We start from the raw sequence: 15,039 nt of genomic DNA on the forward strand, positions 1-15,039 counted from the left end.
AAATATGAGTTGTACCGAAATAGTGTGTTAGAAAGAGTTATAGAGTATTGTTGGCTTAATTTGAAAAAAAATATACACTGAGAAGAAAAATTAGTACTCTTTTTTTTATTTACAAAATAAAATTTTAATTTGCGATATCAAAAAATATGTATTTTTTTTATATTTATATTTTTTTCAATTTTTTAATATAAAATAGAAGTCATGTAGAAAATTTAAAAAATGGGCCCAAGATGGTGAAACTATTTTTGACGAACTTTGTGGAGCATCAAATTTTTAGGAATTCTCGAAACTTCGAGTTTTTGTATGTTAGCAGTCATTTTTAATCACAAATTATGAATCCTGATGTAATTTAAAACAAAAAAGGTTATCATCAATCTCCTTCTAAATGTAGCCATTCTCGAGATATTTAAAAAAATTATTTGTGACTAAAAATGATTGTTAACATACAAAAATTCGAAGTTTCGAAAATTCCTAAAAATTCGATGTTCCACAAAGTTCGTCTAAAATAGTTTTACCATCTTGGGCCCATTTTTAAAATTTTCTGCATAACTTCTATTTTGTATGAAAAAATAAAAAAAAATATAAAAAAATATGTATTTTGGATATTGCAAATTGTATTTTTATTTTGTAAATAAAAAAAAGTTTACTAACTTTTTTGCGCAGTGTACATTTTTTTCATATTCAACCATCAATACTCTATAACTGTTTCCAAGACACTATTTCGGTACGACTCATAGTTTATGAGATTATCAAAGATTTCTCTTACTCAAATCGATACGCCCTTTTCAAAAGTTACGCTTGAATCAAAAAATTCCCAATTGCTGTGAAAAACTCATATTTCCTCCAACTCAAACGGAATACACACTTTCATTGGAATAAAAAATACAAGTTTTTAAAATCTGCATTTTTAGGACTAACTATTTTGAACGAACTTTGTGGAACATCGAATCTTTATACGAAAACACAATCCAAATTTTTTGCAAGTGTAATATTTGATACGATATGTAATATTTGATTCAAATCTACGTATAGCATGGTAGTTGAGGATTGAAAATTACAATGAACATTAATTATGCAACCATGTTGTAATCGCTATAAATCAATGTGGACTAGAGTGCTACTGAGAGTGGTCGACTCGATTTTTCATACGGGACTTGCTGCAAAATGTAGATTCGCGCGATAAAATACCATATGCAAAATTTTAACTCAATCGGACTTCATTTACTAGTTTTACATAGACGACAAAGTACGAGTTTGTTGAAAACCAAAAAATCTCCCATGAAATCAGGTCACCCAAAACAATTCTTTTTATGCCAAATGTCTTAATGTCTTGCATGAGATATAGAGATTTACTGTTATCGTTTGATGGGGGGAGGATAGGATCTCGAATATTGTTTTTTTTTTTGAAAAATTTACTTTTTGAACTCGGTCGTTTTTCTGTCTGAAAAGTTGATTTTTGACATTTTTTTGTAATCCTTTCTCAGGTGATTTTTCGGTTATCAAAAAACTCAAACTTTGACACTTTTGTGACACCAGTAGTTCAAAAGTTATGATTTTTTGAAAAAAAAAGGGAAAAAAAATTATCACTTTAAAATAGAAATGTCTATCTTAATGTAAAAATAAAAAAAATCGGGTATATTTTGCGATAAGGAACAAAACTATCAATTTTCGCTAAAATCTGAGAACCACTATATCGGTTTGGCATGGAATGGTTTTATATATTTATTTATTTTACTTTATTTATTCATCTATTTGCTTATCAGTTCGTTATTATATTTATTTTTATTCATTACTGAATCACTCGCACGCTGGAAAATAATCACATTGTATCCCACTAAGTCACAACTCAATGTTATCTGAAAGATACTCCAAAAGGTATATGTATTCGCGTAGCCACCAATATCAACGGAAATTCAGGAGTCAAACACTTGAGAAGCACGGAAATCTGTAAGTAGGCATTGAACTGGAATCCACAGGGACATCGCAGCAGAGCCAGACCACCAGGTTCCTGGCGTCAGAGCCTCTCCATCGAGATTAGAGAAGCCGACCCAAACATGACAGCAAAACAGCAATCTGGAGGAAGGAAACTCGAGCTCAAACAAAATCATTTCTTCTACAAGTATTCTTGTAATTTGATGTGGAGGTCGTTCATAGTTATCAAGTGTTTTTGCTAGAGAGTTCCGGCTTAAGACCTTGTATGCCCGATTATCAGTCAAACGCTCTCCGCTGAATACTTCTCCGTTTAAATTTCCCAATTTACACGCCAATTCCACACTTCGGTTACGCTTCCCTTGTCTTGCGTCACTCATTATTCATTCACCAGTTCGATTGCCGTTTCTGCTGCGGTTCGCGTACTTCCTGAAATTGTCCACAACACAAATTCCCGCAGGATGATGACCAGGCAGGGGAACCGAACCCGGCGCGCGTTCTGCTGAAACGCTTGTAAAACGACCTGTTATTAAAGGTTCATTCTTGCGATCTTATCTCGCCGACGATCCAACGACATTCGGTTCGGCCCGGGAACTCTTTTGCCATTATTCCGTTTGATATTTAGAATGTAATTATAGCGTGGCGCAAAGAGTGAATTAAGTTAATCGCTTCGACTGTTTTCGTGTGTTCGGCTAGGGTGCAGCCGAGGACGACTGCGCGGAAGCGGGATCTCTCCCCCAACCTCGAGCGGGAAGGTCACATCGTGATGATCATCAAGCGAGACGTCAAGTGAATTTCGCTCCCTTTTCTTCGGTGGATAAACACGATGCGACCGTGTCGCTTTCATGAATTATTAATCTTGCACCGAAGGGAACCGACTTTATGATGTTTCCTATTTAATCCCCGGTGCGTTTGTGTGCTTGTGCAAGGAAGCGGCGAAGCAAGCGATCGCATTTATTTGTACGGTGGCACCTGCAGGAGGATAATGAGGTGCAGGGATAGGAGGTAATCGGAATTTACTTACGGGTGACATCGACCATATCTGGGGAATAACTCTTCGCTGTGGGAATCGAGGAAACTGTTGTCTTCGGTCACCTGCCACATAAATTGATCGCTGCGCCACTTGAAATCCCCACGCGGATAGCACCTGGATAAGTGCCCAAAGTGGTGCTGATTGAGCCAATTTATTTGGTCAATTGAGATCCTTTGAAATTGTTATTCAAATTTCCGCCAATTGAGCGTAGCATAGGAGTTTGGTCAAATGAGGTATGAGGAGAAGATATTAATAACAATGAAAAGTGAAAAAAAATGATGGTTCGATTCATTCACTGTTTTTTTTTAACTGGTGGATGCCTGTGAATAATGTATGATCTGTCGTTGTATGAAAAAATAGAAACACGCAGGTTAAGAATAGTCATTCCGCGTATATCACAAACCTGTTTACAGAGGGCGTTCGAAACTTGCCTCCAAGAAGCCACAAACTGCGCCTCTGCGAAGGTGCATACGTGCAAATAATAATGAAAACAACGTAATTTCTATGTGCATTAATTATGTTTAAAACAGTTCTTGGTGGTGGCGCTCATGACAAAATAAGGTGCTGGTACCGGACCTCTAAGACCCGCTCTTTAGCAGCGATTATTTTCCAGTGTTGGCAGCGTAGCAAACGTTGTCCCAGAGACAAATCGCATTGGATTAGTAAGCGCCGCACGTGCTTCACGCGCTGGCTCATTACGTAGGTACGGGAAATAACCAATGAGCGATTGAGTAATTATTTGTGTGTGTGCATTCGACGACAGTCGGCGTGTTTGTTATGACAGTTACGAGTCGGCGTATATACCAACCAAAGCACAGTTAAACTGTTTCATAGTCAGGTGGACCAAACTCTGAAAACAGACTATCACCAATGCACTATGGTCCAGGAGGTGCAATTAAGTGGAAATTAGCATCTAGAGCTCGACAGTGATTCTCTAGACAAAAACTGTCTTCGACAAAGTTGTTACATATAATAGAGCGGTCATTTTTATGTTATCAAAAATAGGGTGACCAAAATTTACGATGAAATAAAAAATCTAACTTTCTTATCTTTATAGATAGAGGTAAACATAGTTCGACAATATTGTAGCTCTGGTTATTTTAAGTAACTTTGTGAAACAATATTTCTTTCTATCTCTTCAAATAACCGATATAACGCTTTTTCTCTAGGTTGAGTTAGGGTTACCATGAAAAAAAAATGTTTTTTTGCTCTAACTTTTATATGTAAAATTCTACATCAAAACTGTCTTTGAATGATCTTTAGAGCTTTGCAATCCACGCATTTTACGGTGCATAACTTGTATGTATCTTAATTCTACTCAAAGTTATTGATGTTTTTTCCCCGAAAACACGACCTTTTCATTTGCTTGTCGTTCTTTTTGGGGCAAACATAATAAAAAATTATTGATAGCATTTTAAAGAGCTCATTTGACTCTACATAAGGTGAAACTTTCAAAAGAGTGTTATTTTTTGTATTTGAGTAAATTAAATTTGAAATTATGAGTTTTTGCATATAAATGAACAAGTTGCAATTTTTAAATGCATATAGTAAGCGTAGACTTTAAAGCAGCATCACTTCAGTTCAGTCTTATAGCCACTCAACATGGATGTTCAAAGAAGACACATTGTTGATTTCCTTTTTCGGTGGACGAAATGTAGAAGGAGTTATACAATTATTACGAGAAAAATTTCTGACTATTTTCTTTTCCTAATTTAGTTATATATTGACATATTTTACTGGCGCTGAGTTTATTGATGACATTATTTTACCAAACTTTTGTTGTTCCTATTGTTTTATTCAAATTTATTTTTATAATCTTCCATATGTACATATTAACCTGTTTTAGTTGTTATAATAGAAATTAAATTCATAGTAATAAATAAAAATCATAAAAATAAAAAACTACAAAATCAAATGCTTAGCATTTTCCGGAATCAGAAGATCGGAATACTCTGGTATTTGCCTATTACTAAGAGATAATACTGGATCCGAAGCTGTTGCGAAGCCCAGTTCTTTAGCAGAAAATTTTTCTGTAATCTCCCGAACACGGTTACGCTTCATCCTTTGGCTCAGCTCAGAGCTTCCTTTCTTGCTCAGCTTCCTTTCCTCCCTTCTAGTAGTATTAGAAAAGGTATTTTTTGAGAAAACCAAGACTTCTTCGAGCCACGTGGCATTTTGCCGTTCAAATCGGGAGCGTGTACGAGCACATTTCGACCACCGGGTTGAGAACTTTAACTTCTTAACTCTCAGACACTTTCTGGCACTCAAAACACATATATCTTGGCTTTTTTTTCGTAATAATTGTATAACGTCTTCTATATTTCGTCCACCGAAAACAAAAACAAAAATGTGTCTTCTTTGAACCTCCATGTTGAGTGGCTATAAGACTGAACTGAAGTGATGCTGCTTTAAAGTCTACGCTTACTATATGCATTTAAAAATTGCAACTTGTTCATTTATATGCAAAAACTCATAAGGTAAATGATTTTGGTTTGTCCAGTTGAAAATATGATCATGGTTTGCCCACTTATTTGAATGCTCTAATTCAGCGCTCCTGTGTCAAATAAGGCCTTCGAATGTTTCGAAACATATAAATGAAATTGCCTTTTACATGATTTATAGTAGTTTGATAGTATATTTTTACGAAATCACATGTTTTAAAAGATTATAAAATACACCTTCTATTTGTGTCAATGCGCCCCTCATTCGAGCTAACTTTTAATCGATCACCAGATGATTATTTGTCACGTATTCAGACCTTTTCTGGATTACAACACTTATAAATATTGTAAACATCATGCTTGCTCACCATTTGTATCGGATTTACATAGCTAAACCATTAAATTAACGCATTTTGATGAACTCAATTCTGATCATGAGTTGTCCAATTCAATAATGTTGTTTTGTCCACATGATTTCTATGGCAACCGCTTGGCGCGCTGCAGTTTGTTTATGTTTGTTTATGGTATGCTTCGCGCATAGCAGAAGTATGGTTTTTCTGTGTTGATTGTGTTGAGGTGAACACTTCTAAAATGCCCAAGAAAAGGCAATATTCTGAAGAAAGCCTAAATTATGAATGAATCAATATGATGAGAGTAAACTCAAGGAATGATAAATGCAACATCTACTTGTGAATTCGAATGTTTTCATTCATAAATGGAGATTTATAAAACCGGACAAACCATGGTCATTTTTTTGGGCAAACCATGATCAGAGGTGGTCAAACCATGATCATAATTCTTCTTTAAGGAAAATCGTTAAAAAACATAAAAATTTTAATAATTTCAACACCTTATGGTAGTATTAGCAACTAGAGACTTGGGGCTTTTCAACAAACCCAAACTCGTATCGATTATGTGTGATTTTCATGAAGAAAATTCGATTTGCATTTACTAGTGCGTACAAACACCCCAAATTGGACAAACCAAGATCATTTACCCTAATTTCAAATTTAATTTACTCAAATACAAAAAATAACACTCTTTTGAACGTTACACCTTATGTAGAATCAAATGTGCTCTTTAAAATGCCATAAATAATTGTTTATTATGTTTGCCCCAAAAAGAACGACTAGCAAATGAAAAAGTCATGCTTTCGGGGAAAAAAACATCAATAACTTTGAGTAGAATTAAGATACATACAAGTTATGCACCGTAAAATGCGCCGTAAAATGCGTGGATTGGAAAGCTCTAAAAGTCATTCGAAGACAGTTTTGATGTAGAATTTAACATATAAAAGTTAGAGCAAAAAAGCCTTTTTTTCATGGTAACCCTAACTCAACCTAGAGAAAAGGCGCTATATCAGTTATTTGAAGAGATAAAGGGTGTGTCACATCAAATTGCATCACGGAAAAAACGCTGTAGAAATTCGCCCATTAGACCGATCCTTTTGAAAATTTTAGACAGTAAAATAAAAACTATTAAACAACTTTTGGCATTTTCTTTTTATTCATACTTCGAGCCCAACCCCGTATGCTCGCACCTTCCTCTTTACCTCGTCCATAAGGTTCTGTACAACGTCAGGTTGTAGTTTTTTTTGAACAGAAATCCATTTTCTCTTGAAGTCCGCCTCCGATTTGACAACTTTTGGGTTTTTCCGAAGGGCCTGCTTCATAATCGCCCAATATTTCTCTATTGGGCGAAGCTCCGGCGCGTTGGGCGGGTTCATTTCCTTTGGCACGAAGGTGACCCCGTTGGCTTCGTACCACTCCAACACGTCCTTTGAATAGTGGCACGAAGCGAGATCCGGCCAGAAGATGGTCGGGCCCTCGTGCTGCTTCAATTGTGGTAGTAAGCGCTTCTGTAGGCACTCCTTAAGGTAAACCTGCCCGTTTACCGTGCCGGTCATCACGAAGGGGGCGCTCCGCTTTCCGCAAGAGCAGATCGCTTGCCACACCATGTACTTTTTGGCAAACTTGGATAGTTTCTGCTTGCGAATCGCTTGCCACACCATGTACTTTTTGGCAAACTTGGATAGTTTCTGCTTGCGAATCTCCTCCGGAACGCTGAATTTGTCCTCTGCGGAGAAGAACAACAGGCCCAGCAGCTGACGAAAGTCCGCTTTGACGTAGGTTTCGTCGTCCATTACCAGGCAATGCGGCTTCATCAGCATTTCGGTGTACAGCTCCCGGGCTCGCGTCTTCCCCACCATGTTTTGCCTTTCGTCGCGGTTAGGAGCCTTCTGAACCTTGTATGTACGCAGGCCCTCCCGCTGCTTGGTCCGCTGGACGAATGAACTTGACAAATTCAGCTTATTGGCGACATCCCGGACCGAACTTCTCGGATCACGTCTAAACTGCTTAACTACGCGCTTGTGATCTTTTTCACTGACGGAGCATCCATTTTTGCCGTTCTTCACCTTCCGGTCGATGGTTAGGCTCTCGAAGTATCGTTTTAGTACTCTGCTGACCGTGGATTGGACGATTCCCAGCATCTTACCGATGCCCCGATGTGACAACTCCGGACTCTCGAAATGAGTGCACAGGATTAATTCAAGACGCTCTTTTTCGTTCGACGACATTTTTCCAAATTTACGAAAAATTGACAGTGAAGCATGGCCAACGTGATCTATACACTCTTATCTGATTATAAGCGAAAGCTGAAGATATGATTCCTAAAAATTAAATTTCTACAGCGTTTTTTCCGTGATGCAATTTGATGTGACACACCCTTTAGAAAGAAATATTGTTCCACAAAGTTACTTAAAATAACTAGGGCTACAATATTGTCGAACTATGTTTACCTCTATCTATAAAGATAAAAAAGTTAGATTTTTCATTTCATCGACAATTTTGGTCACCCTATTTTTGATAACATAAAAATGACCGCTCTATTATATGTAACAACTTTGTCGAAGACAGTTTTTGTCTAGAGAATCACTGTCGAGCTCTAGATGCTAATTTCCACTTAAATGCACCTCCTGGACCATAGTGCAATGGTTTCAATTCATCTGGAAATTTGTATGAAAAGTATACATTACAACCACGAAAAGTCCAAAATTTTCGTGATTGTCACCGATTTTCAAAACCGTCTTGTTCAAAAAGGGTAGATTGAATACACATTTTGGGTTTTATTTTGAAGTGTATTCAAATGTCAACATGACGCCATGTTTTCGATTTCATCATCTCGGGCATCGCAATACCAAACATACTAGCAAAATCACCCCATTAACAGCTAATATGTGTGCACTTTTCGAACACAGATGATAAGACAGACTGTGTCACTAGGTTGTTTAGGCTGTCATGGACGCGAAAAGGGAACTAATTATAAAATTGTTTTTGAAGAACGAGCTACCGCGGGCCCTGAAGGTGTACCTGAATGTGATCGGAGTGAACAGAAGGCCCATCTTTCGTTCCATAAAACGCTTTGAGAAGACTGGGTCATGGAACAATTCAATCAAAATGTGAATTCAAGCGGTCCGTCACAACCCCACTTACAAATCAAATACACTCTGCCCAACTTCTATAAGACCAGGTGATGATCGTGCTGCTATGTGCCTTTGAAACCAAACAATGCTTCAATTTATATTCTAATGTATTGGTATTGGTAACTACCATACACTGCATGATTTTCATATGTGTGTGTGTGTGTGTGCAAGCGCTGAGCGTAAATAAATGATTATATATTTTTCAAGTGTCAAGTTTGTATTAGACCAATTACATTTTCCGCTTTTTTAGTTGTTTTGATCAATAAATCTGGAAAATGCCAAAGGAAAAGTGCTCACGCAGAGAGAAAAAGGACAAACCAATGCAATTCACCAGGAAAAATTGCTCGTCAGATTAGACGATCCTCAAAGATATGGTAAATAGAAGAGAGCTCTACGTAAATCGAAGCTCTCCGACCGGGATATGCGGGAAATAGTTAGAACAGCTTCGAATACCTCAAAATTCCTTATGCAAATAAAGCAATCTTTGAAATTAAATGTTTCCCGGGAGATAGTTCGTCAAACATTGGTAAAAAGTCCTTACAAAAAGAGGGTAAAAGGTTTAAGTTCCTAACTTCAACCATCTCTCATCGAAAGCCGTCTGAGTTTTTTCAAAGCTCACATGAACTGACAGTGGGATATAGTATGTTATGACAAAAAATGTTTTCAAAAGAATACATTTTGCTATACACCATAACGAAGAGTTCTTCAATGTAAGACCGCATTTTTTACTTTTAACTTTGCTAGGTTATATTCAGTAACGAAAAAAGTTTAATTTGGATGGAATATAACCTAGCAAAGTCAAAAGTAAAAAATGCGGTCTTACATTGAAGAACTTTTCGTTGTGCTACATAGGTGTGATTTATGGAAGGAGGAACATTATTTTTAAACCGGGAGCTTTGGTGGAGGCTCGTACATGGTTTAGACCGGGAAAGTCAAGGTACCTTTCACATCCTTCAAAACGAATAGCAAGGATTACATATCTGTTCTGGAACCCTCTCCTACCGTTTTATCATTATCGCGTAGATATCGTCGCGAAGAATTCACATTCCAGCAAGACAATGTCACTATTCATACCAGCTAGGAAACTAAGCAATGGATTAAGAACCAAAAATATGACTTTTTGGACTGGTCGGCTCGATCTCCAGACTTGAATTCAGTTGAAAATGTTTGGGGAATTCTAGTACGCTGAATCTACGCTGAGAGAAAGCAGTACACCACGGTTGATGAACACAAGGCCGCAGAGATCCGTTCTGCAGAATTTGGTAAATAGTATGCACGAATTTTTCATTTTTCATAACCGAAATGACTTGGCTTCCTAACTATTGACATCTACATCTGCCAATTGTTTTCTATTTTTCATTGATAATACTCATGAAATTTGAAACAATCTTATAAAAACTGGACAGCTGAAATTGTCATATTCAAGCCCTATGAATAAACAAAAGATTCTTTTGAACGAAATTGAAATTGAATTGATATGCTATTCATTACAATCCCATAGTCTGTATGTGGTTTAAATTGATGAAAATTAGAAGCATTCCCATCCCCCCATACATTTGTTCTGTCCATTTGTGTGCTTTCCCGCACAGAGCTTTCAATAACGCGCAACTTATGCAGCCGCTAGAATAGAAACAACGAAGAGGGATAGCGAAAAAAGAATATTTGCGAAGTAAACTCCACCCTGGCATAGTAAGTTAGCTGTCGCTAGCGTATAAGTGTTGCATCTCCTCTGAGGAAAATTCTCAGAATCTTTCTGTGCCCGAAACAACGAAGGTCGCTTATTCTGCTCGTTTTGTGTTTTATGTTTCCCCTCGAGCTGTGGACGCTAGTGAATATTTCACTTGAAGTTTATCTGGCATTGCAATTAACACAACCATCCGAGCCATGACAAAGCAGGCGAAACTAGAGAAGAGTGCAAATGATTGTAGGTCGCTTCTAGCCATCAGTGTTTGGCTTTGTGTGTGCGTTGCGCGAAACTTAGAACTTGCTCATTTCCTGTATATGTGAATAGCACACAATCGATACTTTTAGTTGCCATTTGTATTTGCTCTCGTGCGCATCGGCTCTGTTCTGATGCAACAAGCTCCTAGCTTTGTTGGCGGTTTTGACCGAGAGTCGAGAAACGATTTTTCATAAACGGTCATTCTCGCGAAGTTTCATTTTTATCGCTGCAACTGTGTGCATCTGTAAGACGCGTGCTCGATGCTTGTTGAATGGCGATGCACGGAAGATGCATCTCGTTAAATACTCAGTGCATTGCGTGCATTGATATAAAGAAACAAACTGCAACATATGACATATGAGTGTATTGTTCTCGCAAAGTTGGATAAGTTGGACAGAGTGTATTTATACAGCGGATTCGTCGAAATCCTATTCAATCAGGACATTGAATGACCAGGCAGCTAGAAATGGCTCAGTCATCCTTGCAACGTATTTTGAAGAAGAATTCTGAACACACAGCTTACAGAAAATAACGCGTTCACGGTCTCACTGGCAAGCATATGGTACCAAGAGATGTCGTCGTAACCTTCTCAAGCGACATGCGGATCATACTCTTATCCCGAGCTACGGATTTTTCTTCCAGAAATTGGTAATTACCGCTCCTATTCATTGAACCCAATGTTAGAATCAACACGAGGTACTATATTGACAATGTTTTGAAGACCGAGGTACTTTCCCTGGCCAAAAAACACTTCAATAATCAACCATACTGCTTCCAACATATCAGCCAAAAACTAGAACCATTGTTGCCACATATTCATCTGTAGTGGTCGAGTTAAAAATCTTCCTCAGCAGTGCTCCTATTAAAAAAATCTGTGTCATTCAAATATTTGTTGCATAGAAAAATTTTCTTTAACCATCATCAACAAAAATATAACTCAAGCTTAAAATTACTCATTTCGTTGATAATGCTTATGAATACTATCAGTTGTTAAAAGTTTCGAACTGCCAAGAAACGAGGTATAGTAAGAATATTGAAAACTTCAATCGTTTTTCAAATTTGGTAAATTTCAATAGTAGAGTCCTCGAATCGCTTCTGGGAAGGTTTCTGTGATTTAACATGGAACATCTAGAGGATCGAATGATTGAAATGAAATCTATTTTCAGCTGTCTTACCAATTTTACCTGTTATAAATTTAACACTCATAAAAATCTGTACTTATTTGTACTTCAGGTAATCTGTACCGTACAGAATCTGTACCAATAAAATCGAAAAAAATCTATTCTTTTCCGGATAAATCTGTACATGTGGCAATATTGCTCAGGGCTGGTGTAAGAATCATTTTCGGATTTTATTTGATAGAAAGAGTGGCCAGCTTTTTAAACTAATTTAAATCACCTTGATTTTTTTTGCAGATGTTGTCTACGATAGCGAATACCAAAGACTTACGATGGATCGTTTTAGGAGACGTTAGGTAAAAACATGGGACGAAGTGACACTAGACGCCAGGCGTGCCAGCTACGAATGCGTCTTGTAAATAAGGCAAAGAGAAAAAGATTCGAACTTAGCAACGCAGTTTGGAAGTAATTTATCTACATTGCCTAAATGAATAAAAAAGAAAGGAAACTTACAATAACTAGAAGTGTTTTATTTATGTAAATATTTCTATGATTGATAGTTACTCTGAATCACCCTGTATACATGGCCTTGTTCCTGAGGTATTGGGGGATGAAGTACAATTCCATTTTTGCCCCTAGTGAAGCGTGTTTACTAAAATACGTTTTTGAACTTTATTATCAAAGCAGCCTACTATAAGATAAATACACCATTAGAAAAATTATTAAATAAGCTTCAGTGATTTAGGTTTAGTAAGTTAATGAAAAGAAATAAAATAATAATCATAAAAAGGAGAAAACATGTGAAGAAAATAAATCTATCTGTGCTGTAGACGCAATGTTTTGTAGCATTGTTGTATTACCCGATGAGTCAGTTGCTAGCTCTACTCCAGTAGGTGAAATCATTTGAGCATTCAAAATCCTTGTCCGAATAAACCTTTTTTGGGAATGGACAGCAACCTGTCATTTTGAATCCAGCTAGGATATTACTCAGATTGAAAGAAGCATTATAATCAGATGCAACTATACGTGAAAGGTCGTGTATAGAAATAGTTTTCCGAGGATAGTTGAGTAGCCAATCGTTCTGGGAAACTGAGAGCTTTTGCTTGAAAGGTCCCATAACTGAAACATCCAGCTGTTGTCAGCGATTGGTGACATTAGGTGGAAAAGATACGTGAATTGTGCAATTTTCTCGGCAATATTTAATTGTTTCCAAAGTGTAATGACTTTTTGATTGATTTTTGATTTTTTGAAATTGATTTGTTTACGTTGCTTTTTGCTACCTTTTTCAAATGTTCCGGAAAATTGAGAAACAGTTTTCCCGTTGTGCAACCGTTAGTTGGGAAATTAGCAAAGGCAATGGACCCATTTAGACCACCTGTGAGCTAGAATCATGAAAACGTTCTATTCGAATCTAGTTCGATAGCTCTTTCCATCTTATTTTCGTTGATGCTGGTTCCACCGGTTTTCTTTTTGTAGCTTCGAGCCATCATTAGGTCTGAGAATCGGACTAGATTGATGTTTGTTAGTAAACAACAATCAGACACAAATTTTATGAGGTATTAAACAGTGTCCGAATGTGCCCCACCACCATCCGAAGACAAATCATCATTTTATCTAATAAATATACTTTTACTTCCACGTTGTTTGCACGTTTTTTCATTTCATATTAGTTACTAACTGAGGTGATGTACTTAAATTTCTAAATCGTTCACAAAGAAATTAGGGAAATACTTACAACATCAAGCTCAAAAGTTTCGAAACGACATGTATGAAAAAGGGCATTGTGCTGTTTTCGTAAGTAATAAACGACCAGGAGATGTCAAACCATATGACAGCTGTTGGTGGAAGAGCTGTTGACTTACTTATATTTTTAATTAGGATGAAAATTGTACCACTTATTTTTTACAAGCGTTGTCCGAAACTGCCCCCCTTTCCCCTACATGCAACAAATATCGTAACGTATTCCTACGCGGTCATGTCTTGGACCCAATACTTTAACTTTTTCTTGATTCTATTGAAACTAATATCGGATGATCATTTTTATTTTTTTCGTAAAACTCGATTTTTTGTAGAATTTAGTGATAGACATTTTAGCCGCACTTGAAAAAAAAATTTGAAACACTTACAAAACAACTAGGAATGTTCTTCTTATCGGGATACTTATTTGCTGTAGTGATAGTATATTTGTGTCCCTTTTATTGAAAGGACGTGCTTCACAATCACACACACACAAGGTGGCATCGGTGGATATAGACATTCAAACGTCGTTTTTTCCCGAGACATACGTTTGGCCGCAGGGCATAAAAATCGAAAAAATTGAAAAAATACTTGGGAATGTTCAATGTTCAAGATAAATATTAGATGTGCAGCATAAGAAGTTGGTCAAATTAGTGATTTACGTAGAATTTAAGGAATGGCGAAAGGTATTCTATTGACGGGAGAGGGGCGGAAAATTATAAAGATATTCAGTAAACAAAAGTTTTCTAATCGCTCGATCGTAACAAAAATTGGTCAATCTGAGAAAGTGGTACGGAATTTCTTTAAATAGTTCCAGAAATAGGGGATATAACGACCAACAAATGGGAACACCAAAGTAACTTTTGCGTCTTTAAGGTCGAATAAGACACGAATCAACCAGGAAACGATGTCCTGCTCATACATTAAGGCAGAATCGGTTGTTCCAGTAACGAAGAGGCATATTGCGCGCATCTTGAATGAGTCACCAAACATCATGTGGAAGAAACCTCAAGGGAAGCCGAAACTGACCGCCACCCATAAGCAGAACCATCTCATTTTCGCCCGGCAATACATGGAATGGAAACTAGAATGGAGAAATGTTGTATTTTCCGGCGAAAAAAGATCAATTTGGATGGTCCGGACTGTTAGAGTTGCTATTGGTACAATTTAAGTCAACGGCATGTCGTGAGATCGAAGCGAAACTTTGGGGCGGAAGTTTGACAGTGTGGGTAGCCGTTTCCTGTCACAGCAAGCTTCTCATTTGTTTCATTTTTCTCCCGAATGAACTCCGAAAAGTTTCTTCAATTACTGAAGGACGTTTTGATTGGTCTTATTGAGAATAACGCTTCCGAGGA

This window comes from Toxorhynchites rutilus, chromosome 3 (assembly GCF_029784135.1).
Source record: "Toxorhynchites rutilus septentrionalis strain SRP chromosome 3, ASM2978413v1, whole genome shotgun sequence".
Lineage (NCBI taxonomy): Eukaryota > Metazoa > Arthropoda > Insecta > Diptera > Culicidae > Toxorhynchites > Toxorhynchites rutilus.